Consider the following 27,373-nt stretch of genomic DNA (forward strand, 5'->3'; position numbering starts at 1 on the left):
TGGTGGTTTAGTCTCTGCAATATATTCTGAGATAGCTTCAAGTGTTTGGGAACTCAAAGACGTTGTATGGGAGACAATATTGGAGATGGGAGGAGGAGGGTGTGTAAAGATTGAGATAATAATGGACTGTACCAAAGTAGGGGGGACGAAAGGGTGGAGGGAACTGGAGAAGTAGTGTGGGAGGGGACAGAAGAGGAAGAAACTTGGGAGGGGACAAGGGAAGAAGGTACAGTACGAGGAGGAGGGTGAACCTCCACACTTGTAACAGAGGCAGTGAGAGGGGAAGAACCAGGTACAGAGACTGGAAAGGTAAAAATGTGGAGGTGGAAGAAGGGAAGGAGGGGTTAAAGGAGATTTGAGCAATGGGGGTTTTTTTGGACTTCTTAGAAGTAGAGGGGCAATTGGGAGCAGGTGTTGTACGATGTCTTGTCAATACTGGGGCTTGTGAGGGAGAACACAAAGATGTGAGAACAGACTGAGGTGTTGAAGTAGGGACTTCTGAGCCCAGGACAGCAGAAGAATTAGAGACAGGAGTGACTATAGGAGGGGTAACCACAGAGGAGGTTGCAGAAGATGGGGCCCCAGAAGTGGGGGGGGATGTTTAGAAACACGAGAATAAGAAATATGGGGTAGTCTCCCTTGGAGGCATAGATGAGAAACTGCCATAGCATAAGGGAGACCTTCTGCCTCTTTGAGGCAACAAATTTCCTGCTCATTTAAGTAGGTGTGGCAACGGCGAGAGTAAGAAGGGTGAGCCTCATGACAATTAAGGCAAAAGGGAGGTCGACTACAAGATGTATTAGAATGATCATTGGCACCACAGACTGGGCATTCGGCTATAGATCTGCAATATCGCTAGGTGACTAAATTGCCAGCAATTTCTACACTGTTGCAGTGTAGGGATCACCTTTCAAACTTGTAACCAATGTCCCGCTACATAAACAGAGGATGGGAGCTCACTTATGTCCTTCCACCCGCGAGCAGGAAGGACATAAGTGTCTACTTTAAGGATTGGGAGATCTTGGAGTTCCAGCTGTTCGAGAATGTCATTGCCACATGTCTGGAAATTCTGTTGGACTATGGTATGGGGCAGAATGACAGTACCACTACATGAATTTAGGGAATGATGTTTTTTGATAGTGACAGGAATAGTATCGATATGTGAAGCGGAGGTCAGACAAATTGAAAGAGTCAGTCAAAACCCTGGTACCTGAAGCGGGTGATGAAACAGCACCAGCAAGAGGTACAGGGGCCTCAGGAGTGTTAGAAGAGTGGTCAAAAAACGAGGCAGGGTCAGAATGGGGTAAGGTATCAAAAAGGGGCCCGGGGGTAGCAGGGTCATGGACTGGGTCTTCCATGGTTAGGTTACTTCTTTCTATTTGTTTTTAAGAAAAAAATGAAAATAAAAAAAAAGAGGAATGGGGAGGAATAGTTCCTAGGAGGAATGAAAGGGCTGGAAATCTCCCTCAGCACCCAAGAGGACCTCAGCACTGCAAGTAGTGCAGATGCCACACGGAATGGAACCCGTGCCATATTCTACCCTTCATGCCAGTAAACCAGCAATCTGGGATAGCAACCTCACATCTGCCGAGCTACCTCGATGGACAAAAGAGAAGGTGGCCAGATATCCACCACAAAGCATACCCCCTTTGGCCACCACCCCCGGAATCTGAAAGGTGGTTTCCAGAGATACACCCATTGCCCAAAAGACACCCAAGACACCCAAAGCCACCCCCTGGGAGACCGGAGAGGGATTGGGACATCCCCAGGCGATCCAGATTCCATGGCAAACTACACCACCGCCAAGAACCTCAACGGAATGGGATGGACCCCAATACTCAGCCCGGTGGCCTGGTGGCTAAAGCTCCCGCTTCACACACGGAGGGCCCGGGTTCGATTCCCGGCGGGTGGAAACATTTCGACACGTTTCCTTACACCTGTTGTCCTGTTCACCTAGCAGCAAGTAGGTACCTGGGTGTTAGTCGACTGGTGTGGGTCGCATCCTGGGGGACAAGATTAAGGACCCCAATGGAAATAAGTTAGACAGTCCTCGATGACGCACTGACTTTCTTGGGTTATCCTGGGTGGCTAACCCTCCGGGGTTAAAAATCCGAACGAAATCTTATCTTATCTAACTAGTGTGCCTGTGGGAAGAGTCCCAAAGGCCAAAAAGAGGAAGGGAATAAGGGAGGGATGGGAAGGAGGATGAGGAAAGGAAAAAGGGAGGATGGGGAGGATGGGATAGGGAAGGGAGGATTGGGGGTAATTAGGTTTGGTCTGAGGAAGGAGACCAACAGGTCTAATTCCTCAGACCAAGAGCCTCTTCACCACACCAAGGAGCCCCCCTTGAAGAGGTTCCAGATGTAGATTATGATGCATCTTTCTCGCCTGCGTTCTAGGAAGTACAGGTCAGGGATTTAAAATATCTCAGTAATTAAGGTGCTTGACTCAACAAATACATGCAGTGAATGTTCTCTGAATATTCCCTAGATCTGCTATTTCAAGTGCCTTAAATGGGGCTGAGCTTTGAAATGAACTATGGTAGGACAACAGCTCTTGGCCTGTAAATCTGATCTGTGTAAAAGAAAAAATATGTAGATGAATGGTTCAGAGAACCAACAAGTTGATAAATTAGACACATGTGCAACACAGGTGAAGTGTTTCCTCATTAAAGCTACCCAAGTGTTGCACATGTGTTTAATTTATCAAAAGAAAAATATAAATATACAACTGGACCATTCTTGAAGGCTTGTCTTGTACCTGTACCCCGAAATCACTATGTGAAAATAAGGCTTGGTAGATGCAAAATACTTCAAAAAAAAAAAAAAGGCGCATGATGCGCATATTTGGAGAGAACTCAGTAAGTGCAAGGGGGCCAATACTCTTTCTCACTCTCCCTTTATGCATAAGAATTGTCAACTAAGCCTTATTTGTCTTCAAGAGAAAATTTGTCAAGTTCCACGTGTCAGTTCTATATCAACCGGACTGTGGTACATACGCTGGTCTGCATACGACTAGCACTAACAGCCTAGTCGATCAAGCATGCAACTGGAAAGCCTCATCTGTGACCTAACTGCCAGGGGCGGTGACCCCAGAACCTACTACAAGTAACCAACAGGCAATCTTTCCCCTCATCTTCTGTTTGTCCTCTCTTCTCACCCACTTCATTCCTCTCCTTCAACCCTCCACACTCCTCATCTTCTACCATCTACCCCTTTGCCCCACCACCCAGACACTCCCTCTCCAACCACCCACGTCTACCATCTTCCCCTGTTCCCTCCCACCAATACTTCACTCGCCTCTCCTTTTCCTCCTGTTACTTTCCTGTCCATCTAGCTGTCTGAATCTATGACCGCCAATATGTCTGGCTGACAGACTGTGTGGCTTCTTGTATGTCTTTTAACACGACTAGTAGCTGTCTGTTATTATTATTACAAACATTTGTTTCATTCATAGTTTCTTCTTTCTCTTTGTCTGCCTCTGCATGTTTCAATCTGTGAATGCTGTGTACTTGCTAAATATACCAGAATAATGTGTTCAGCGTGTATGCGCGAGTACTAATTGCGTTATTATTACATTTATGGAAAGCTAAACCTATAGGGGTCATACAGTCCCTGGGGGATTGTAAAACATTCAGACTCGATTCAAGGAATTGGAGCACAGGACCAATTCTATCGATCAAGGGCCCCTCGCCAGTATTAAGAACCTTCCGCTGTGGGTCATCGTATGACTAAGGCCGGTATCAGAAAAAAACTCGTCCTGTTCCCTGACAAATCTTACCTAACCTAACCTTAGCACATTGAGGACAAACTGAGGAAAGTGGCCGTGTGTATTCACTTAGTTGTGTTCAAATATAAGTGGAATTACTGACAGACCTTAACTGTCTTCAAAAACGTACTGGCAGGTTTTTGAAGGCGTTTACCGATCAGTCGGCCTTAACGAAACCTAAATATTGGAATCATCAGACACGGTATCAATAAACACGAGAAATATCGGCCATCTTCCAATATGTTTGACATTCTAATCAGAATAGAGTTTGGCAACATGCATCCTTATTACTGTGGGATTACTGTAATTACAAAAGAGAAAAAAAGTGAATCGCCTGTCATTGAAGCTATTCCCACCTTCAACACCTCGAGAAACTGACAACCCGACAGTATCATGACAGTTCACTCCTTCCAATATTAACGGTAGTTATGTCACTTGACATATAATGCCAATAAAGCTCGAATAAGCTCCCAGTATCAGACAACCATTGGTTCACTCAGGCTCTCAGCTGACACTGCTACTTAAAAATTACCTCTATGACTGCCATCAAATTAGGATCCTTCTTAAACCTCCAGTTCTCTAGTGTCCCAAGGAGTGAATGACCTGGGAATGATTAATTTTATGTTAAAGGCACGTCTAACAGCATGATAAGCCACAGCTGTGAAGAGAGCTAAGCGTTTACCACATTTAACAAATTTGTCTGGAGTGATTTAATATCAAGGACATAACGAATCAAATAATGTGACAAATAATTTTTTAAGAAACTCGGAAGTAGCGTTGTTCAAGATATTATCTGACCAAGACGCACCAGGTGAATTTTCCTTAACGAATAAGCTAGCCATCTTTGCTTTTACATGTGTCAGTAGATTCCACTATTTTGCTCCCGTCATGTGTTGACACCACTCACCAGACCACCTAATGACAAGGCCATGTGTTAATTTTTCTCTTAAGAAATAAACAGATAACAATAACCAGTAAAGAATAAAAAGGCACAATACTGTGATTGGAATATACAAATTACCCACACATGGGAGATTGAAATTTATAACGACGTTTCGGTCCGAATTAGACTATTACAGGTTTATGTACTCTAAGTAAACTACACCAATGCCTATTCAGTCACAAGCTATATACACAATATTATTATATTTATGGGAAAAACGTTAAGCCCGTGAGAGTCACACAGGCTTAACACAAGTACACTGAGGAACACAAATACAAGTTTATTTCGACATACGTTAATATAAAAATGGTTGACACTTGATAGCATGTTGAAAGCCCTTAAGTGTCACCCATTTCTGTATAAACAAAGTGAAATAAGTGGCTCTTATTTCTTGGATCAACAGCCCTTCACCAGGTGTAGGTAGTTATCGGAAATTATTGCGTAAGTACTACCTACACAATAACTACCGAAAAATTTAAAAAAATGTCAGTAGATCAGTATGTTCTTTCACCGCGACGGCATTTGAACCAATGGTAATAATTACACTATATTCCTCATCCGTGGGGAAATTCCTCTGCAAATTCCCCTGTGCCATTTATACAGCATACGTACACTTGTCTCTCCTAGACAGATATTAGAGGCGAGCCGACGGCTGACCCAGGACAAGGGGATTGACAAGTGCGGGCAAACATATTGGAGACCATCTCAACACCTCACAATTTTGCCTCTTTGTCTTCTTAGACATGCAAGTTTATTTAGGTACAGGTACACATAAGTACAATTATGATACGTAGTGTAAATTACCCAGGATTACCCAAAAAAAAAGTCATACAGAGGGACTTATTTCCATGATTTAAGAATGTATACACCTTTTCAACAGCGAATTGTGCTTCGCATTAGCGCATAAACGAGAACTACAGGAACTAAAGCATAATAAAATTAGTAGTGAGTTTAGGATGTCAAACCCACACCTAATCAATGTAACAATATATATTTCCGAATCTCTTCAGAGTCAGTGAGTAGGTCTTCATATCACTGAGTCCCTCACCAGATGATTCTTCCTGAGAGCTGAACTAACAACACCAGTGAATATGGATATACCTGGAGTCTACCTGGAGGGTGTTAGACTATGGGCCGGGGGGGAGGGGGAGCAATAACTGCTTGATCGATCAGACCAGCAACCAGGAGGCCTGGTTTGGGAACCGGGCCGCTGGGGCGGTGACCTCCGGGAACAACTCATGATAAAATCCTGGTTTCTTTGCTACCGCTGTCTACTGCCTCATAGCCATTAACATACACAATGAGAAGCAATAAGCCGTAGGCCTACTGGACCACGCAGAGTTAACGATGGTAGGTGACAGGTGGATAAAAGGCTAGGCGCTGGTCGCTCTGAAGTTAAAATAGACCCACAACACGAGTTATTCTAGTGAAGATTTAAGTATTTCCTGGTACTGTTTCGCTACTTTTTTTTAAATGGGCTTATTTGCGATTAAATATACGTGTTTGTAAGCGAATAAAATCTAGCTTACAAATAAAAATAGCATTTGTAAAATTTTAGAAAACATTCAGATACTGACGTTGGAAATCACGCAAGAAAATGAACGTAGTTAAAAAAGGTTGTAAATGGCACGATGTTACTAATAAATTGTGAACAGTCATGTGTAGTTCAGGATATTTAAAATCAAATTCTTATTTCTTTGTGTAGTATACTAACTGTAGTTTATATGTAATAAAGTATTGTTACGCAGAAAGACTTACAGAATACTAGATATAGGTTATCGAGTGGTAAATTTTAATTACGCATTATTGCAAAGAATAGATATTTTTATTATTATTATAATCAAGGGGAAGCGCTAAACCCGGAGGATTATACAGCGCCTGGGGGGGGGATGTGGAAGGCATTCAGGCTTAATTCGGGGAACTGGTGCACAGATCCAATTCCCTAAATCAAGAGCCCCTCACCAACATCAAGGAACCTTCCTTGAGGGGAAAGAATAGATACCAAAAATATAATTAGAAAATTTTTTAGTAAGATAGCGAAAAAAATATTGAATTAGTACAATTTACAAGAGTACAATTTCAAGTGCGTATTGATACTTTAAACTGATTTAGTGATCTTAAGTTAACTTGGATTTCTTTAGTAGTTTCAAATTGGTTCTATGATTTTAGGCCAGCAGTAACAGTCTGGTTGATCAGGCCCTGATCCACCTGGAGGCCTGGTCGTGGACCGGGCCGCAGGGGCGTTGATCCCAGGAATAACCTCCAGGTAAACTCCAGGTGGGAAAGAGTATAAGAGATGGTTAAGAAACGGAAGTAGTTGGAAACGTTGGTTTTGTGTGGGATTGTGTTTGGATAAATAGGTTTGGGAGATGATATTTAATGATAGCTGTAATAAAGATTATCGCCTGACGTAAGACTTCTTTTATTAAATGTTCTAAACTTTACACAAGTGTCTTGGCTTTGTGAGCGAGCGTGGTGTCTCAGGGACTTCACAGCCGTTCTACTAGTGTCTCTTAGATCTCTGACAAGTGTGTTGATGGAGTCAGTCGTAGTCGCCTTGGCTACTTCTACCCCTTCCCTCCCCCCCCATAATCTCTCTTCTCTCTCTCTCTCTCTCTCCTACAATCCCCATCCCTTTTCCCCCCAGTCACCCAAAAAGACACCTCATACCTCCTTGTGTGTCTTTGTCGGCGTCTCCTCTCAACACTTCCTTCTTGTTTGGAAAAGCCGCCACCGCGGTCTCAAGTTCTTTGTTTCAGTGTTCTCCTTAGTTCCCTCTTTATTTATCTTTGCCTGTAAGTCTCTCTCTCTCTCTCTCTCTCTCTCTCTCCCCGTTGAAGGAAGTAGATGCTGAAGGGAGGAGAGAAAGAAGATCCTCTTGCAAAAATAAGTTATATTTGGGATAGGTACTAGGAACTGTAGGAGGCAGAGAGGAGGCGGGGCGGTAAATACAGCAGGGAGAGAGGCAGGAAAAATGAAAGTGGCCCCTAGTCGAAACTATTAGACGAAAAATAAGAACAGAATGTGCACATTGTGTGTGTGTGTGTGTGTGTGTGTGTGTGTGTGTGTGTGTGTGTGTGTGTGTGTGTGTGTGTGTGTGTGCGTGCGTGCGTGCCTGCAAAATAACCAAAGGGAGAGTTAAATGATATCTAGGCTTTTCGTGTTGCGCTCTACACATCATCAGTAACTCAAAATGTTGCAGAAATAGATTAAGAAATCCAGGCTGAAAATATTGAATTCAGACAGGACAAACAACAATGAAGAATTCAGACTTAGAAATGATATAGACACGCACTGGCTTGACTAGCCAGGAAAGAGATGAATGAAGCAAGCTGCCGCTAGATGAACTGGGAAAGAGGGTGTAGTCTTTCTCATACATCCCATCATTCCCGGAGATCGAACTCGAGGCATATTGGTTGTGCTATGAACACTTTGACCACTTACACGAGCACTGGATCGTCTTCATAATCGAGTGACACAACGCTGTACGCTAGGGTTATCATGACTCCCCTTCCAGGGTTAATGGAAGTAGTTAAGGACGAGTGACAGCGGAAATGGAAGGGGGAACTCGAGTAGGTAGATAGTGTGTGAGGAGGAAATGAATGGGAGGTGGGGGGGAGGACCGAGGCTGACGTACCTGTGACAGGTTTCGAGAGTTTCTTCTGCTTAAGAAGTTTTAAACGATGCCAGACTTCGTCGCTATTTTATTTGGTCAACCAGGCTGTTGTTGCTGCTTCTAATATACGTCCATTAGGACGCTCTCACAGCATGGCCGATTAATTTCCTGTTGAAAATTTCCACCACTAGCAAAGACAGCGAAAGTTGGTAAATTAACAATGTGCTCTGCTATATAATAATGATGGATATACATGAAACACTATGGGAACAGAAGGTAATTCTTGCTATATCACTTTCCATTACACAGAAGGGGTATTAAAACATGAGTAAGACATGTGCAACAGTTGGGCAGCTTTATTGTTGAAACGTTTCGCCTAGGAGGTAGGCTTCTTCAGTCAAATACAGAGGAAAATATATTGTATACAACAGTATTAGTGGTGAGGTAAAGGTGTCAGTCCACCAGCCAAGGTTAATGGACTGGTTACATCATGATTAATGGACTGATTAAATCATCACCTCGCACTTACTCCTGCTGCCTACAATACATTCTCTTCAGTATTTGTCTGAAGAAGCCTATCGCGTAGGCGAAATGTCTCAACAATAAAAAATACCCAACTGTTGCACATTTGCCTTTTACTCATCAAACTGTCAGTATTTTATATCATCTTTAACATATTAAGACATGCCACCTTGAGCTAAGAGACTTCATTATAATGATCATCAAGCTTCAGATTAAGAATGCCATCCCACGAGCCCTTTTGGGGCGGGGCAGATGGCAGACCAGGGGCCTAGCTTCTCCCTACGAGCCACGTGAGGGAGGGGACTGTGGCTAGGCCTGGGGACAGTTGGTCCCAAAGATGAGGGGGTATTTGGACCTCCTCCCATGGGAGACTTAGGTCTCGAGATACTCCCCAGATAGGGAGCCAAGGCCGGGTCACCACTACTTGGAAAAGACCCGGGTCGGGAGAGTACCGGCGAATAAGAAAAAAAAAAAAAAAAGCTTCACGTGATTACCTCGTCTTTTGTACTTCTACAGTCTTCCCAGTATGTCCTTGAATTTGTATTGATGAATCAACTGGATGGTGAAATGTCTACAGATAAAGATACTCCGATATTGCACATATATCTAATTTTTCAATTACCAAGTACGCCAGTGATGATAATGACATACTATGTAGGATGTGGCAAGTGATAAGACGCTTCCTCAACCCGAGATTTTATTAATTCAGGACCTAATAAAGGCAGTGAGGAACGATAAACCTTGTAACAAAATTCCATAACTGTCATTCTCGTCATTATGTATAAATGTATTATCATTTCATACACAAGTATTCCACCATACATTCAGTAGCTCTGGGCTCATAAGAGCACTTACTTTGATCGTAATATTTTTTTCAATTACATGGGACTTGCACTCCTTGAAGATGATCATCCACAAAGACGATATCACCACTGGTGAATGGGAAGCAGTTAGGATTGATTCGAGTTCCTTATCTCCATAAAAGCATCCATCTTTGAAAGATTCCCGTGACTAGAGACGACTAGAGTCATCACCTATTTAGAGCAGTAAGAAAGCTTAAGGTGTTTTGTTATTCCTTGCTCTTAGAATATATGTCGTATGTACACCGATAAATGCATATTTTTCAGTATATATACATTAAGTACGTTAATCACTGTATTATCATATAGGAATGATATTATAAGCAAAACTAAGCGCTAAGCCCCAGGAATTACATTATTCTTCACTTGTGGTTTACAAGTGTGACTCGCGTTCGTGACTCACGGGCAGTAGTTGGGCTATAATACTGAACGACTAAAAAAAAAAAAATACCCAGACTACCGAGTCCATCTGTTAAGCCAGCGGTATGTGCTACCGTGACCTGCTACAACACTGTCTGCAACCCTTTCCTCACGCGAGTTGTCGCCCACCTGTTTAACACGCCCCAGCCTTAATGCCATGGTGTCTTAAAACGTTTACTTATGTATGTATGTATGTATGTATGTATGTATGTATGTATATGTATGTATGTATGTATGTATGTATGTATGCATGCATGCATGCATGCAAGTATGCATGTATGAATGAATGAAAGTATGCATCCATGTATTATGTATATACGTACGTAGCTCTTAATATTTATGTGGCACAACATATACGGAGAAACTAAAACTTACATTTCTGAAACCATTTAAAGACTGGTCTAAAATATAAACTTACTTAACCCACCTACCATAGCCAGGAGGTCGGCGTCACTGCCAACCAGCCTTTCCTAACGTCTGGCACTGGCACTATCCCTCGTGACCCTCTATATTAATATACATAGCATCTCTAGCGGCCTGTTTACCTCACCCAGTGTTTGAAGGGGCGGCTTGGCGAGCCAGGAAGTCGTCCACAATGTCTGGTAACGCACTTACGATTCGAGAATATATTTACTGTTATCGTTGTAGGGAACTTCTAACAATATTTTAAGCCCATACAACTTCTGGTTGAATGGAGGCAATTCGTTTTGATCTGATTTAGGAGAGGTGGTCAGCTCTGCTTCCTTGTATGTAGAGCCTGTCACCAGAATCAAGGTCCCTTGAAAATACACATATATTAAATCGGCGAGAAGTACCATTGGTAACTTTTCAGGTTTAGTCAGTAATGTGTTTTATAAAGCCCAAATGTGAATGTCCGAACACGCGCGCGCGCACGCACACACACACGCACGCGCACGCACACACACACACACACACACACACACACACACACACACACACACACGCACGCGCACGCACACACACACACACACACACACACACACACACACACACACACACACACGCACACACGCACACACGCACACACGCACACACGCACACACGCACACACGCACACACGCACACACGCACACACGCACACACGCACACACGCACACACGCACACACGCACACACGCACACACGCACACACGCACACACGCACACACGCACACACGCACACACGCACACACGCACACACGCACACACGCACACACGCACACACGCACACACGCACACACACGCACAGTAAGAATACTTAGGAAGCTAGGAAGTCCTCTCTCAATGTGAACAAGGAAAATGATAATAACCAGCAACAATTAACACGTAAATCCAGAAAGGGCAATAAGTGGAGAGAGTAGCATAATTGGGAAAGATAAATGAGACTAAATTTGTGCCTACACGACGGATCTTTCAACCACACCCCCCCTAACCCTCCCTCCCTCACACACAAGCACACACACACAAGGGTAGACACACACACACACACATACACACACACACATACATACACACATACGTAAACACACACACACACAAACACAAACACACAGAGGAAGGACTCTGGGGGGACAGACCAGATGGGGACACCAACAAGGAATACACCAACAAGTGTTGGACGACATACATACAGATGAGGAGGTGAAGAAACTGCTAAGGGACATCGATACCTCAAAGGCAATGGGACCGGACAACATCTCTCCGTGGGTCCTTAGAGAGGGAGCAGATATGTTGTGCATACCACTTACCACAATCTTCAACACATCCCTGGAAACTGGGCAACTACCTGAGGTATGGAAGACAGCAAATGTAGTTTCCATTTTCAAAAAAAGGAGACAGAAAAGAGGCACTAAACTATAGACCTGTGTCATTGACGTGTATAGTATGCAAAATTATGGAGAAGATTATCAGGAGGAGAGTGGTGGAGCACCTGGAACGGAACAGGAGTATAAATGCCAACCAGCACGGATTCACGGAAGGCAAATCCTGTGTCACAAACCTTCTGGAGTTTTATGATAAAATAACAGAAGTAAGACAAGAGAGAGAGAGGGGTGGGTTGATTGCATCTTCTTGGACTGCAAGAAGGCCTTTGACACAGTTCCTCACAACAGATTAGTGCAGAAGCTAGAGCATCAGGCGCATATAACAGGAAGGGCACTGCAATGGATCAGAGAATACCTGACAGGGAGGCAACAACGAGTCATGGTACGTAATGATGTATCACAGTGGGCACCTGTGACGAGCGGGGTCCCACAGGGGTCGGTCCTAGGACCAGTGCTATTTTTGGTATATGTGAACGACATGACGGGTTAGACTCAGAAGTGTCCCTGTTTGCAGATGATGTGAAGTTAATGAGGAGAATTAAATCTGATGAGGACCAGGCAGGACTTCAAAGAGACCTGGACAGACTGGACACCTGGTCCAGCAAATGGCTTCTCGAATTTAATCCTGCCAAATGCAAAGTCATGAAGATAGGGGAAGGGCACAGAAGACCACAGACAGAGTATAGGCTAGGTGGCCAAAGACTGCAAACCTCACTCAAGGAGAAAGATCTTGGGGCGAGTATAACACCGAGCATGTCTCCGGAAGCATATGGGCTGCTGCAGCATATGGGCGCCTGGCAAACCTGAGAACAGCATTCCGATACCTTAGTAAGGAATCATTCAAGACACTGTACACCGTGTATGTCAGGCCCATACTGGAGTATGCAGCACCTGTTTGGAACCCGCACTTGATAAAGCACGTCAAGAAACTAGAGAAAGTACATAGGTTTGCAACAAGGTTAGTTCCAGAGCTAAGGGGAATGTCCTATGAAGAAAAATTAAGGGAAATCGGCCTGACGACACTGGAGGACAGGAGGGTCAGGGGAGACATGATAACGACATATAAAATACTGCGTGGAATAGACAAGGTGGACAAGGACAGGATGTTCCAGGGAGGGGACACAAACAAGAGGCCACAATTGGAAGTTGAAGACACAAATGAGTCAGAGAGATAGTAGGAAGTATTTCTTCAGTCATAGAGTTGTAAGGCAGTGGAATAGCCTAGAAAATGACGTAGTGGAGGCAGGAACCATACACAGTTTTAAGACGAGGTTTGATAAAGCTCATGGAGCGGGGAGAGAGAGGGCCTAGTAGCAACCGGTGAAGAGGCGGGGCCAGGAGCTAGGACTCGACCCCTGCAACCACAAATAGGTGAGTACAAATAGGTGAGTACACACACACAAACACACACACACACACACACACACACACACACACACACACACACACACACACCACACACACACACCACACACACACACCACACACACACACCACACACACACACCACACACACACACCACACACACACACCACACACACCACACACACACACCACACACACCACACACACACACCACACACACACACACCACACACACACACCACACACACACACACCACACACACACACCACACACACACACCACACACACACACCACACACACACACCACACACACACACCACACACAACACACACACACCCACACACACACACGCACACACACACACGCACACACACACGCACACACACACACGCACACACACACACGCACACACGCACACACGCACACACGCACACACACACACGCGCACACACACACACGCGCACACACACACACGCACACACACACACACTCCACCACTTGACACAAACACTTGATACAAAAACGTACCACCCCTTCCCTAACCACCTCACCTTAGCCACCTACCCCTCCCCCAAACAACCTAACCCCTCCCCAAACCGTCTAACCCCCGCCCAACTACCTCCCTCCCTCCAATAACCATCCTCCCCCTCCCCCATAACCATCCATCCCCTCTCTCCCCCTCAAACCATCTAACTCCCTCCCCCAACTATCTCTACCCCTCCAATAACCATCCTCCCCCTCCCCCACAACCATCCATCCCCTCTCCTAACCATCTATTCCCCTCCCCCTAACCAGGATGAGGACAAGGGGCTCCAAGGACGAATCTGAGAGGGAGGAATGGGAGGTAGAGCTCCAAAAAAGGGAGGAAGACTGGGGGAGGAGACTAGATGAGCTGGAAAGGAAGATGGAAGAGAGGTTAGCAGCAGAATGCAGAAGGTGGAAGCAACAGGCCACAGCAGCAGAAATCAAGATAGAGAGATTAGAAGACGAGCTGAGACATCTGAAACAGCACAGAGACAAAGATACTACAGAAGTAGCATCGGCAATGGCTACATCGAACACAGACAACAGGTCCGAAGGAAGCATGGAAACTAAACTATGCAGAGGTCCTGTCAAACCCACATGGGGCCAAAACAAAGACAGGGAGCACACTAGGACAGAATGAGAGGTTGCAAGACATTGAAGGAACTAGGACATGTGCAAGGACCTTACCAGATACCTGTGGGGGCCAGGAGCAGGTGAGCAGGAAGGATAAACCAAGAAGCATAGGGGCCATTACTAGGGAAGGGACTGAAGGAAGGAACACTCCACGGGAAGGAACTAAAACACATCAGAGGATGCAATGGGAGTCAGTGGGAGGTGGAAAGGGAGAGATCCGTGTTTGTCTATGGGCTAGACGAAGCTAAAGGGGAAACTTATGATGAAAGAAAGCAGGAGGAGAAAAAAGCGATTGAAGATATCATGAAGGTGATAGGCGAGGGGGACATGACCCAGGTGGCAAATTTTCGGAGAATTGGGTGGTTCACAAAGAAAAGGAATCAGCCTCTCAAAGTAATTTTCAAGGCAGAATCAACCCGAACCATGATCCTGCAGGAGAAAGCACGGCTGAGAGGCAAGCAGGAGTTCCGGAGTGTGTACCTCGACCGAGACAGAACACAGGACGAAAGGAAGGCAATGAAAGAGAGTTCAAAAACGAAAGGAGAAATGGGAGGAAATGAAAAAGGAGAGCAGAATAACCCAGGATCAAATGGAAGGACAAGCGCACCCCCCAGAAACACCTGCAGAAGGACTCCAGCCATGACACCCCCAAGGCAACTGAACAATCCAAACCAACCATCACACACCGATCCCTCTGTTTCCACCCCCCGCACCACAGTTACAGTATTAGAACAGAAGTTGAAGGTTTGGTACACAAATGCAGATGGATTAACTAATAAACATGAGGAATGGCAAGAAAGAATCAATGAGAAGTCCCCAGACATCATAGCAGTTACAGAAACAAAACTCATGGAGACAACAACAGATACAATCTTCCCACCAGGATACCAGATCATGAGGAAATATAGAAGGGGCAGGGGGGGAGGTGGGGTTGCTCTGCTCGTAAAAAACAGATGGAAATTCGAGAAAATGGAAGGAATAGATGAGACGGGAGAAAGAGACTACATAGCAGGTACACTTCAGTCTGGGGAACACAAAGTGGTCATTGCAGTGATGCATAATCCACCACAGAACTGCAGGAGGCCAAGAGAGGAATATGAAGAGAACAACAGAGCAATGGTGGACACACTTGCTGAGGTGGCAAGAAGAGCTCACTCCAGCAGAGCAAAGTTGCTGGTTATGGGGGATTTCAACCACAGGGAGATTGACTGGGAAAACCTGGAGCCACATGGGGGTCCCGAAACATGGAGAGCCAGGATGTTGGACGTGGTGCTGGAAAACCTCATGCACCAACATGTTAAGGACACTACCAGAGTGAGAGGGGAGGATGAACCAGCAAGATTGGACCTTGTGTTCACCCTGGGCAGCTCAGACATTGAGGACATCAAGTATGAGAGTCCCCTAGGAGCTAGCGACCACGTGGTTCTGTGCTTTGAATACATAGTAGAGTTGCAAGTGGAGAGAATAACAGGAGTAGAATGGGAAAAGCCTGACTATAAAAGAGGGGACTACATAGGGTTGAAGAACTTCCTGCGGGAGGTCCAGTGGGACAGAGAACTGGCAGGAAAGCCAGTAAATGAAATGATGGAATATGTAGCAACAAAATGCAAGGAGGCAATGGAAAGGTTCATTCCCAAGGGCAACAGTAACAACGGGAAGACCAGAACGAGTCCCTGGTTTACCCAACGGTGTAAGAAGGCAAAAACAAAGTGCAATAGAGAATGGAAAAAGTACAGAAGGCAGAGAACACACGAAAATGGGGAGATCAGTTGCAGAGCCAGAAATGAGTACGCACAGGTAAGGAGGGAGGCCCAGCGACAGTATGAAAATGACATTGCATCGAGAATCAAGACTGACCCGAAACTGTTGTATAGCCACATCAGGAGGAAGACAACAGTCAAAGACCAGGTGATCAGATTAAGGACAGAAGGTGGAGAACTCACAAGAAACGATCAGGAGGTATGTGAGGAGCTGAACAGCAGATTTAAGGAAGTTTTTACAGTCGAGACAGGAAGGGCTGTGGGAAGACAGCACAGAAGGGAACATCAAGAGGGAATATACCAACAAGTGTTGGATGACATACGAACAACTGAGGAGGAGGTGAAGAAGCTCTTAAGTGACCTTGACACCTCAAAGGCGATGGGACCGGACATCACCCCATGGGTCCTTAGAGAAGGAGCAGAGATGCTGTGCATGCCTCTAACCACAATCTTCAACACATCCCTTGAAACTGGGCAACTACCTGAGAAATGGAAGACAGCTAATGTAGTCCCCATATTTAAGAAAGGAAACAGAAACGAGGCACTAAACTACAGACCTGTGTCTCTGACATGTATTGTATGCAAAGTCATGGAGAAGATTATCAGGAGGAGAGTGGTCTAACACCTGGAAAGGAACAAGATTATAAATGAAAACCAGCATGGGTTCATGGAAGGCAAATCTTGTATCACAAACCTCCTGGAGTTTTATGACAAGGTAACAGAAGTAAGACACGAGAGAGAGGGGTGGGTAGATTGCGTTTTCCTAGACTGCAGGAAGGCCTTTGACACAGTTCCCCACAAGAGATTAGTGCAGAAGCTGGAGGATCTGGCACACGTAAAAGGAAGGGCACTGCAATGGATAAGGGAATACCTGACAGGGAGGCAGCAACGAGTCATGGTACGTGAAGAGGTATCACAGTGGGCGCCTGTTACGACCGGGGTCCCACAGGGGTCAGTTCTAGGACCAGTGCTATTTTTGATATGTGAACGACATGATGGAAGGAATAGACTCTGAAGTGTCCCTGTTCGCAGATGATGTGAAGTTGATGAGAAGAATTAAATCGGACGAGGATGAGGCAGGACTGCAAAGAGACCTGGAGAGGCTGGACATGTGGTCCAGTAACTGGCTTCTCGAATTCAATCCAGCCAAATGCAAAGTCATGAAGATTGGGGAGGGGCAAAGAAGACCGCAGACAGAGTATAGGCTAGGTGGACAAAGACTACAGACCTCACTCAGGGAGAATGACCTTGGGGTGACCATAACACCGAGCACATCACCGGAGGCACACATCAACCAAATAACCGCTGCAGTATACGGGCGCCTGGCAAACCTGAGAATAGCGTTCCGATACCTTAATAAGGAATCGTTCAAGACACTGTACACTGTGTATGTTAGGCCCATACTGGAGTATGCAGCACCAGTCTGGAACCCACACCTGGTCAAGCACGTCAAGAAGTTAGAGAAAGTACAAAGGTTTGCAACAAGGCTAGTCCCAGAGCTCAAGGGAATGTCGTACGAGGAAAAGTTAAGGGAAATCGGACTGACGACACTGGAGGACAGAAGGGTCAGGGAAGACATGATAACGACATACAAGATGCTGCGGGGAATAGACAAGGTGGACAGAGATAGGATGTTCCAGAGAGGGGACACAGGGACAAGGGGTCACAACTGGAAGCTGAAGACTCAGACGAGTCACAGGGACGTTAGGAAGTATTTCTTCAGTCATAGAGTTGTCAGCAAATGGAATAGCCTAGCAAGTGAAGTAGTGGAGGCAGGAACCATACATAGTTTTAAGAAGAGGTATGACAAAGCTCAGGAAGCAGAGAGAGGATCCAGTAGCGATCAGTGAAGAGGCGGGGCCAGGAGCTGAGTCTCGACCCCTGCAACCACAATTAGGTGAGCAATTAGGTGAGCACACGCGCACACACACACGCACACACACACGCACACACACGTACACACACGCACACACGCGCACACACACGCGCACACACACACGCACACACACACACGCGCACACACACGCGCGCACACACGCGCGCGCACACACGCGCGCGCGCACACACACGCGCGCGCGCACACACGCACGCACACACACACGCACACACACACGCACACACACGCGCGCGCGCGCGCACACACACACACACACACACACACACACACACACACACACACGATACAGCTCGTGTAGCGGAAAGAGTGGACCTAATAGCGTCCAGCGAAGAGGTGGGACCAGGAGCTGTGAATCGACCCTTGCAACCACAAATAGGCGAGTACACGCGCACACATCATTCCAGACCATAGAGCTGAACTCTTCTCCAGGATGAGCGACTGGCCACCTTAAATATTATTTCTCCAACGTTAATGGACTGATAACATCTTCCTCTCACTACACACCCATATTATTTAATTAAAAATAAAGACAAGAGGACGATCGTTAATAAAGTTTGTGGGCGCAATAAAACATAAGTTCACGGAGCACTTAGAGATAGACAAATAAAAGAGGAGATGAAGAGGGAAAGAGCTACTGCGTACAGGATTATAGCAAGTAGTGTTATAGAAACCTGGAAATGGCGGGGGGGGGGGGACACAAGGAAGGGGAGGATAGTTATAGTTCCTAGGATCAAGAGCCTCTTACGTGCTTCAAGGTATTTTCCGTGATGGGTGAAGTCAAAGATGCTGAAGAAGGGATAAACGGGTAAGTTAGAGGGATGAAAGAGGACGAGAAAGAGGGGATGAAAAGAGCGACAAAAGAGGGGAGAAAGAAGAGGAAAGAAGAGAGGGGGGAGAGGGGGGAGAGGGGGGAGAGGGGGGAGAGGGGGGAGAGGGGGGAGAGGGGGGAGAGGGGGAGAGGGGGAGAGGGAGGGAGAGGGTGTGTGAGAGTTCTAATTTACATCGTTCCTGATTATCATAGCCATGCAAATGACTACACTCTAACATCTGCTCGAGCAAGAAAAAAAATGTAGCAAGCCATGGCGGGGGTAAATTACCTTACTAGCAAACCTAAATGATGATCGTCTTTATCAAAGACATTTTTTATTTAAGATACGTCACCAATATGCTGCTAATCTATTCTATATGACGGCTATGTAGTAGAGACAAAAGCTAGCTATGTTCCCTCGTCACATTCCTTCACACAAAATTGAATTTTATCCCAGGCTGAAATGGGAAAGTTCGGCTTGGTTATGAACCGGGCCGCGGGGGCGTTGACCCCCGGAACACCCTCCAGGTATACTCCAGGTAAGTAGCTAGAGTGAAAAAAAAATATTCTAGGGGAAAATTCGACTCTGCCATGACTTATAATAACCATGCAATGTGTGTGCCAGATGGAAATAAATGGTATAAAATACCGACACAATGGAAATATAAACACAAATGCAGTATAATGTGATCCTTTATTGACAACGTTTCACCCACGCAGTGGGCTTTTTCAAGTCACACACGGATCTACCTGGGGTTGGAAGGTACGGGAGTATTTATAGTTCAGAACGTTGAGGTCAGGTGAAGATTGCTGCATCAGATGATCTACCGTGTGGGGTTGTAGAGTCTTGGGTAGCTAGGCGGGGATATTGGACAAGTTGTGAGTAGACCTTCTGCAGTGTTCTATGTTCTTATGTGGGATAGCGATGAAGAAGTTTCTTGGCGAGTGGTTCAGCTATGTTATAGAAGCCATTGTTCTGGTTGAAATTGTTGGTTATAGAGATAAACGATGATTCCAGGATTCTTCTGTATTGAGTGTTGTCTTCTGTGGCTATAAGTCTTGAGTTTCTGTAGTTAATTAAATGGTTGTGTGAATTGCGATGTTGTACACAGGCATTCCTTGTATCGTCAGTCCTGCTTGCATATTGGTGTTCTGAAATACGTGTTTGGAGGTCTCTTGATGTTTCGCCCACGTATAATTTGTTGCAGTCATTACAAGGGATTATGTATACCCCTGCAGAGGATGGAGGCTTGTCCTGTCTACTACTGGTGATGTCCTTGATGGTCGTGGTTGTGGAGGTAGATACTTGGAATGATGTTTTGGCAAAGATGTTGGAAACATGTTTGGCAATGGAGTTGGTGGGAAGGACTATGTATCTCTTCTCGGCAGTGTCTTCTCTGGGTGTGTTGAAGATGTTTAATGCTCGCCGTCTGCAGTCTCTGATGAAGTGACGAGGATAGTGGAGTTTGGAAAATACTTGTTCAATTATAGTGCATTCTTCCTCAAGGAACTCGTTGCTGCAGATTCTGAGTGCACGCAGGAAGAAGCCTATAATTACACCACGTTTGGTTTTGGTGTCGTGGTGAGAGTAGAAGTGGAGAAGATCGTTTTGGTTGGTGGGTTTTCGATAGACTTTAAAACGAAGTTCGTGGTCAGCTTTGCAGAGTAGAACATCAAGAAAAGGAAGAGTGTTGTCGACTTCTTCTTCAAGTGTGAATTGGATTGAAGGCTCGACCTGGTTGAGCTTGTCTTGGAGAGCTTGAACGTTGAAGCGTTTAGGAGTTATGAGGAGAATGTCGTCAACATAACGGAGCCAGGTGACAGACGAAGGAATAATGGTGGAGAAACGTTCGGCTTCTAGATGTTCCATGTATAGGTTCGCCAGGACTGCACTGAGTGGCGAACCCATGGGTAGTCCAAAAGTCTGCTGAAAGAGGTGATTTTCGAAAGAGAAACACGTAAAGCCAACACATAGTTCAACAAGGTCGATGAAATCGCTGGCTGGAATGGGAAGATCATGTGAATCGTCAATTTTCCTGCGCAAGAGATCGATGGCTTGTTTAGTAGGTACTTTAGTGAATAGGGAAGTCACGTCAAGGCTGGAAAGTTTCTTGTTCCTGATGTTGATGTTGCGAATGCGATTGAGAAGATCACCTGAGTGTTTGAGATGTGCTGGACTGATAGTGCCCAAGAGTTTAGAGAGGTGTTTGGCGAGAATTCCTGAGAGCTGGTGGGGAGCACTGCCTATTCCCGAGGATATGGGCCTCAGTGGGATACCAGGCTTGTGAGTCTTTGGCAGGCCGTACATTCTGGCAGGTCTGGGGTTGCTGGGCATGGTGTGCAGAAGTTTCTTCCCTTGTTCTGAGCCCCTCAGAATGCGATACATAGAGATACATAGTCCTTCCCACCAACTCCATTGCCAAACATGTTTCCAACATCTTTGCCAAAACATCATTCCAAGTATCTACCTCCACAACCACGACCATCAAGGACATCACCAGTAGTAGACAGGACAAGCCTCCATCCTCTGCAGGGGTATACATAATCCCTTGTAATGACTGCAACAAATTATACGTGGGCGAAACATCAAGAGACCTCCAAACACGTATTTCAGAACACCAATATGCAAGCAGGACTGACGATACAAGGAATGCCTGTGTACAACATCGCAATTCACACAACCATTTAATTAACTACAGAAACTCAAGACTTATAGCCACAGAAGACAACACTCAATACAGAAGAATCCTGGAATCATCGTTTATCTCTATAACCAACAATTTCAACCAGAACAATGGCTTCTATAACATAATAAAGTTGGTAGAATTACCGACAATATGTAAAGTAAAAGGACACAAGTGCAACTAATGTGACATTTATTGTGGCAACGTTTCGCTCTCCAGGAGCTTTATCAAGCCATTACAAACAATACATGGACACAGAGGGTATATAAAGGCTCAGAGTGAGGTGAATACTAGTGAGGTACCATTTCGATGTTCACTAGTGGTAGTAGTAGTAGTAGTAGTGGTAGTGACAAAAGTAATGCAATATGGTAGAGCAATTAATTTGTACATGAGTAAAAGGATATAAAAGCTATTACTTGGGTAACATAAAAATAGGTTGGACAAATATAAACTGGAATGAGGCGGCTTGTTTCAGTGTTCACTCTCTGTGCTTTGTGTAGTATAACAGGAGAGACTATGTGATGGCAGGGTTTACTGTTTTCAGGAGGATTCTTGCTAAGACTTCGGAGATGGTGAAGCTGCCGTTGTTTTGTTTAATTGTATTTGAAACAGCGATCAGTGCTGATTCAAGGCACTTGCGTGTGCGGAAATTAGTTTCTTTTATCAGAGACGCCCAATTAGTGATAAAAGAAACTAATTTCCGCACACGCAAGTGCCTTGAATCAGCACTGATCGCTGTTTCAAATACAATTAAACAAAACAACGGCAGCTTCACCATCTCCGAAGTCTTAGCAAGAATCCTCCTGAAAACAGTAAACCCTGCCATCACATAGTCTCTCCTGTTATACTACACAAAGCACAGAGAGTGAACACTGAAACAAGCCGCCTCATTCCAGTTTATATTTGTCCAACCTATTTTTATGTTACCCAAGTAATAGCTTTTATATCCTTTTACTCATGTACAAATTAATTGCTCTACCATATTGCATTACTTTTGTCACTACCACTACTACTACTGGTAGGTAAGACACATAGGCAACAGTTAGGCAACTTTATTCCGAAACGTTTCGCCTACACAGTAGGCTTCTTCAGTCGAATACAGAAAGTAGGCAGGAACAGTAGAGAAGACGATGTAATCAGTCCATCACCCTTAAAGTCGTAGAATTTGAGGTTGTCAGTCCCTCGGCCTGGAGAAGTTCAGTTCCATAGTCAGGAACTAACTAGTTCCTGACTATGGAACTGAACTTCTCCAGGCCGAGGGACTGACAACCTCAAATTCTACGACTTTAAGGGTGATGGACTGATTACATCGTCTTCTCTACTGTTCCTGCCTACTTTCTGTATTCGACTGAAGAAGCCTACTGTGTAGGCGAAACGTTTCGGAATAAAGTTGCCTAACTGTTGCCTATGTGTCTTACCTACCAACCTGTCGGTATTGTATACCATTTTGATGTTCACTACTACTACTACTACTACCACTAGTGAACATCGAAATGGTACCTCACTAGTATTCACCTCACTCTGAGCCTTTATATACCCTCTGTGTCCATGTATTGTTTGTAATGGCTTGATAAAGCTCCTGGAGAGCGAAACGTTGCCACAATAAATGTCACATTAGTTGCACTTGTGTCCTTTTACTTTACATTCTATAACATAGCTGAACCACTCGCCAAGAAACTTCTTCATCGCTATCCCACATAAGAACATAGAACACTGCAGAAGGTCTACTCACAACTTGTCCAATATCCCCGCCTAGCTACCCAAGACTCTACAACCCCACACGGTAGATCATCTGATGCAGCAATCTTCACCTGACCTCAACGTTCTGAACTATAAATACTCCCGTACCTTCCAACCCCAGGTAGATCCGTGTGTGACTTGAAAAAGCCCACCGCGTGGGTGAAACGTTGTCAATAAAGGATCACATTATACTGCATTTGTGTTTATATTTCCAGTGTGTGCCAGATGGAGTTGACGAGGCTGGCAGCTAGTACGGCTTTGAAAATTATGTGGATAAGCGTTAAAATGGTTTGCGAGGCTTGATGCAGTCCTCCTCTATTCTTATGCTCTTGTAAGTCTAGCAAATAAAGTAGCCTACAAACTCATCATTACGTCGCATCTCTAACTAGAAAGTAGCGGCTACGAAACTCTACACGTACTCACCTTGTGTATCCAATCTCTTGTACCGTCTGATGTTGCTTCCTTCTCCACTTGTGCTACTCCAGCTTGTGCTACTAGGTCGGTTGCAGTGCTCCTCCCTAAGTGACGTGTCTAACCTCACTAGGTCAAGGCATTGGCTTAAGGCGGTGGGAGAATTGGACCTGCCTCGCATAGGCCAGTAGGCCTGTTGTAGTGTTCCTAATGTTCTTTTGTTAACTCCTGTAGTAGGTAGAGGACTGTGAAGTGCGATCCATAGCGAACCAGGTTGAACCTGTCAAATTTATTATATTAAATTATCGGGGAACTAAAGAAACTTAAACGCAGTTTCTTCAGATCAAAAGCCCTTGTGAACCAAGGCACTCACTGAAGGGAACCTTTAACGCTAAATAGTCACCGGAATACTTTGAGCATTAAAATGGTATAAAATACCGACAGATTGTTAGGTAAGACACATATGCAACAGTTAGGTATCTTTATTTCGAAACGTTTCGCCTACACAGTAGGCTTCTTTTTCTGTACTCGACTGAAGAAGCCTACTGTGTAGGCGAAACGTTTCGAAATAAAGATACCTAACTGTTGCATATGTGTCTTACCTAACACCGGAATACTTTACTTGATCTTGTCAAGGACAGTCTCAGAATTAAAGAATTCTTATGAATGAAGCTGCGGGAGATTTATATTAATATATTAATTTCCTCTGTTGTTAAAAGTGTTCATATATGATTTTTTTAAAGGATAAATTTGTGTATGTAAATAAGCACGAGGAGCGAGTTACGGCATTTAATTGTGAAGACGTTTCGCTCACCAGCGACTTTATTAATTCACACAGAGAACAAGCTATGGGTAGTTATAAGTGCTTTATTTACATACTGTAAATAAATTATCTGATATATTTATCTATGTCTTGATGTATTTGAATCACTAAAGGACAGAGGACAGGACACAATCTTTCGAAACCTATGTAAAAATATAACTAATGTAATTAGGTAACACATGAAAGTGGAAATAATTCACAATGACTATTCAGTCATTCTAGGGTAAATTTTACATAATTTACTAAATAACACTGCTGTAAAATTTCTAAATTATGTAAGAAGATTAAAAAACTTGACAACAAACAATTAACAAAATAAAAAACAAACACAAACGAACAAAAAACAATAACATCGAATACGGGAAGTCCAAAATAATTATGGAGTCGTTTAGCAGTTTAGGAATAGAAAATAATCATGGGGGAGCGGTAAACCCATAGGATTATACAGCACATGTGGGGAAAGGGGGGATGATAGGTATTCAGGTTCAATTCAGGGAACCGGAGCACAGATCCAGAGTCCATTACTCTTCCTACAAGAGTGTTGGACTGAACACATCGATTCCAGGTTGAGGGACTGATTACCTCAAACTTCTATTCTCCTTACCCATTTCTACTTTGTATTGGACTGATGAAGCCACTGTGTGGCGAAACGTTTCTTCAATAAAGATCCATGTTTGTAGATGAATGGTTCAGAGAACCGACATGTTGATAAATTAGACACATGTGCAACTCTTGGGTATCTTTATTGAGGAAACGTTTCGCCACACAGTGGCTTCATCAGTCCATACAAAGGAGAATCTTGAAGAACAGGAAGAGAATGAGGTAATCAGTCCCTCAACCTTGAGTCGATGTGGTCAGTCCATCAATCTTGAATAGATTACCTCATTCTCCTCCTGTTCTTCAAGATTCTCCTTTGTATGGACTGATGAAGCCACTGTGTGGCGAAACGTTTCCTCAATAAAGATACCCAAGAGTTGCACATGTGTCTAATTTATCAAAGATCCATGTGTTGCACAAGTGTCTCAATTCTTCAGTTCCCTAGATCAAGAGCCCCCCACCAGCGCCAAGGAACCTCCCTTGAGGGGATATGATAGGGTAGCTTCAGTTCTCTGGGTGAAGTGCAAGTCACCGGCGTTAAGGTTACCCTTATAAAAGGTTTAAAGTAAAAATATTTTTAGAGCCTGACTTTAAAAATGAGCTGAAGATAAGAGGTCTTAGCTTACCTTATGTTATTGCTTTATTAAAAATACGTAGGAGTCGTACAGCATCTGGGGGAATAGGAGGTAACTAGGTTCGATCCAAGGGAAGGGGGGGGGGGATTCAATTCCTTGAATCAAGAGCCCATCACCAGCATCAAAGAACTTTGCTTGACTGGTTTTGGCTCATAAAATACATGTGTAAGTCTAGACTTGCCTTCAAAACAATGCCATCGTTGCTGCTAATCGTGTATAAATGGAAGACGGGAATAAATAAAGGGGATGTAAATAGTGTGCTGAAAATATCTAGCCTAGACATGACTCGCAGCAATGGGTTTAAGATGGAAAAATTCAGATTCAGGAAGGATATAGGAAAGTACTGGTTTGGTAATAGAGTTGTGGATGAGTGGAACAAACTCCCAAGTACAGTTATAGAGGCCAGAACGTTGTGTAGCTTTAAAAATAGGTTGGATAAATACATGAGTGGATGTGGGTGGGTGTGAGTTGGACCTGATAGCTTGTGCTACCAGGTCGGTTGCCGTGTTCCTCCCTTAAGTCAATGTGACCTGACCTGACTAGGTTGGGTGCATTGGCTTAAGCCGGTAGGAGACTTGGACCTACCTCGCATGGGCCAGTAGGCCTGCTGCAGTATTCCTTCGTTCTTATATTCTTAAGGCTTTGTTCACCTGTTCACCTTCGGAGTGTATATAGAGCGACATACACCTCTCCGTGTTTGTGTCCTGCGTCACCACTATACACGTCGTCACACCCAAACAAACAGGCTGACTGAAACAATAACAAGACACTTCAGGCAGGGTAACTCTTCCCCTGATACCATTCCCTCCCAGGGTGCGTGACCTAATAAAGTTGTGTTGCCAGACAATAGATGGTGCTGACCTATGCTACGCCGTGTCTTAATAATAATAATAATAATAATAATAATAATAATAATAATAATAATAATAATAATAATAATAATAATAATAATAATAATATATTTATTTCTACAAGTACATATACAAGGTTTACAAGCCTGGCTGACATCATTGACATACTACTATATAGAAAGCCGGTTGTTATTAAGAGCATTTCGGGTAAATTAGGTCAGTTTTGTCCCAGGATGCGACCCACACCAATCCTACAAAGATCACTCACCCAGCAGAGCTAGGTGTTGTACCGTGATTCGAGGACATACGGTGGTGTGGGTGCCTGAGCGCTAATTTCATTCTACTCCCTGTTTGGTGTACTAGCCTCCACAAGCAGTATACATCATATTGTAACCATGAACGAGTGGTATTTAATCAACAACAACATTGCGACAACATGGCTTCGAGCCATCGGCTAATCGCAATGTTGTTATTGATTAAATACCACTCGTTCATCTTTACAGTACTACGTATACTGCTTGTGGACGCTACTACACCAAACGGGGAGTAGAATGAAATTAGCTCTGAAGCACCCACACCATCGTATGTCCTCGGATCACGGTACAACACCTAGCTCTGCTGGGTGTGTGATCTTTGTAGGATTGGATGGTCCTGGGCGTTAGAGCGTCATGTGATTCTCGCTCATCATG

General features: G+C 44.5%; 1 long non-coding RNA gene across 3 annotated transcripts in view; it reads right to left on the reverse strand.

Annotated features, from left to right (window-relative positions):
• The window catches only part of LOC138854005 (uncharacterized), an 86,101-nt gene extending 59,535 nt beyond the window's left edge, over positions 1-26,566 (reverse strand). For all 3 annotated transcript variants that reach the window (XR_011393181.1, XR_011393182.1, XR_011393183.1), the window contains exons 1-2: positions 26,419-26,566; positions 23,791-24,058 (exon numbers count right to left, since the gene is read on the reverse strand). This is a non-coding gene — a long non-coding RNA (uncharacterized lncRNA). The remainder of the gene's footprint in view (positions 1-23,790; positions 24,059-26,418) is intronic.
• Between the last annotated feature and the right edge of the window lie 807 nt (positions 26,567-27,373).

The sequence above is a fragment of the Cherax quadricarinatus genome, chromosome 45, assembly GCF_038502225.1.
Source record: "Cherax quadricarinatus isolate ZL_2023a chromosome 45, ASM3850222v1, whole genome shotgun sequence".
In the NCBI taxonomy this organism is placed as follows: Eukaryota; Metazoa; Arthropoda; class Malacostraca; order Decapoda; family Parastacidae; genus Cherax; species Cherax quadricarinatus.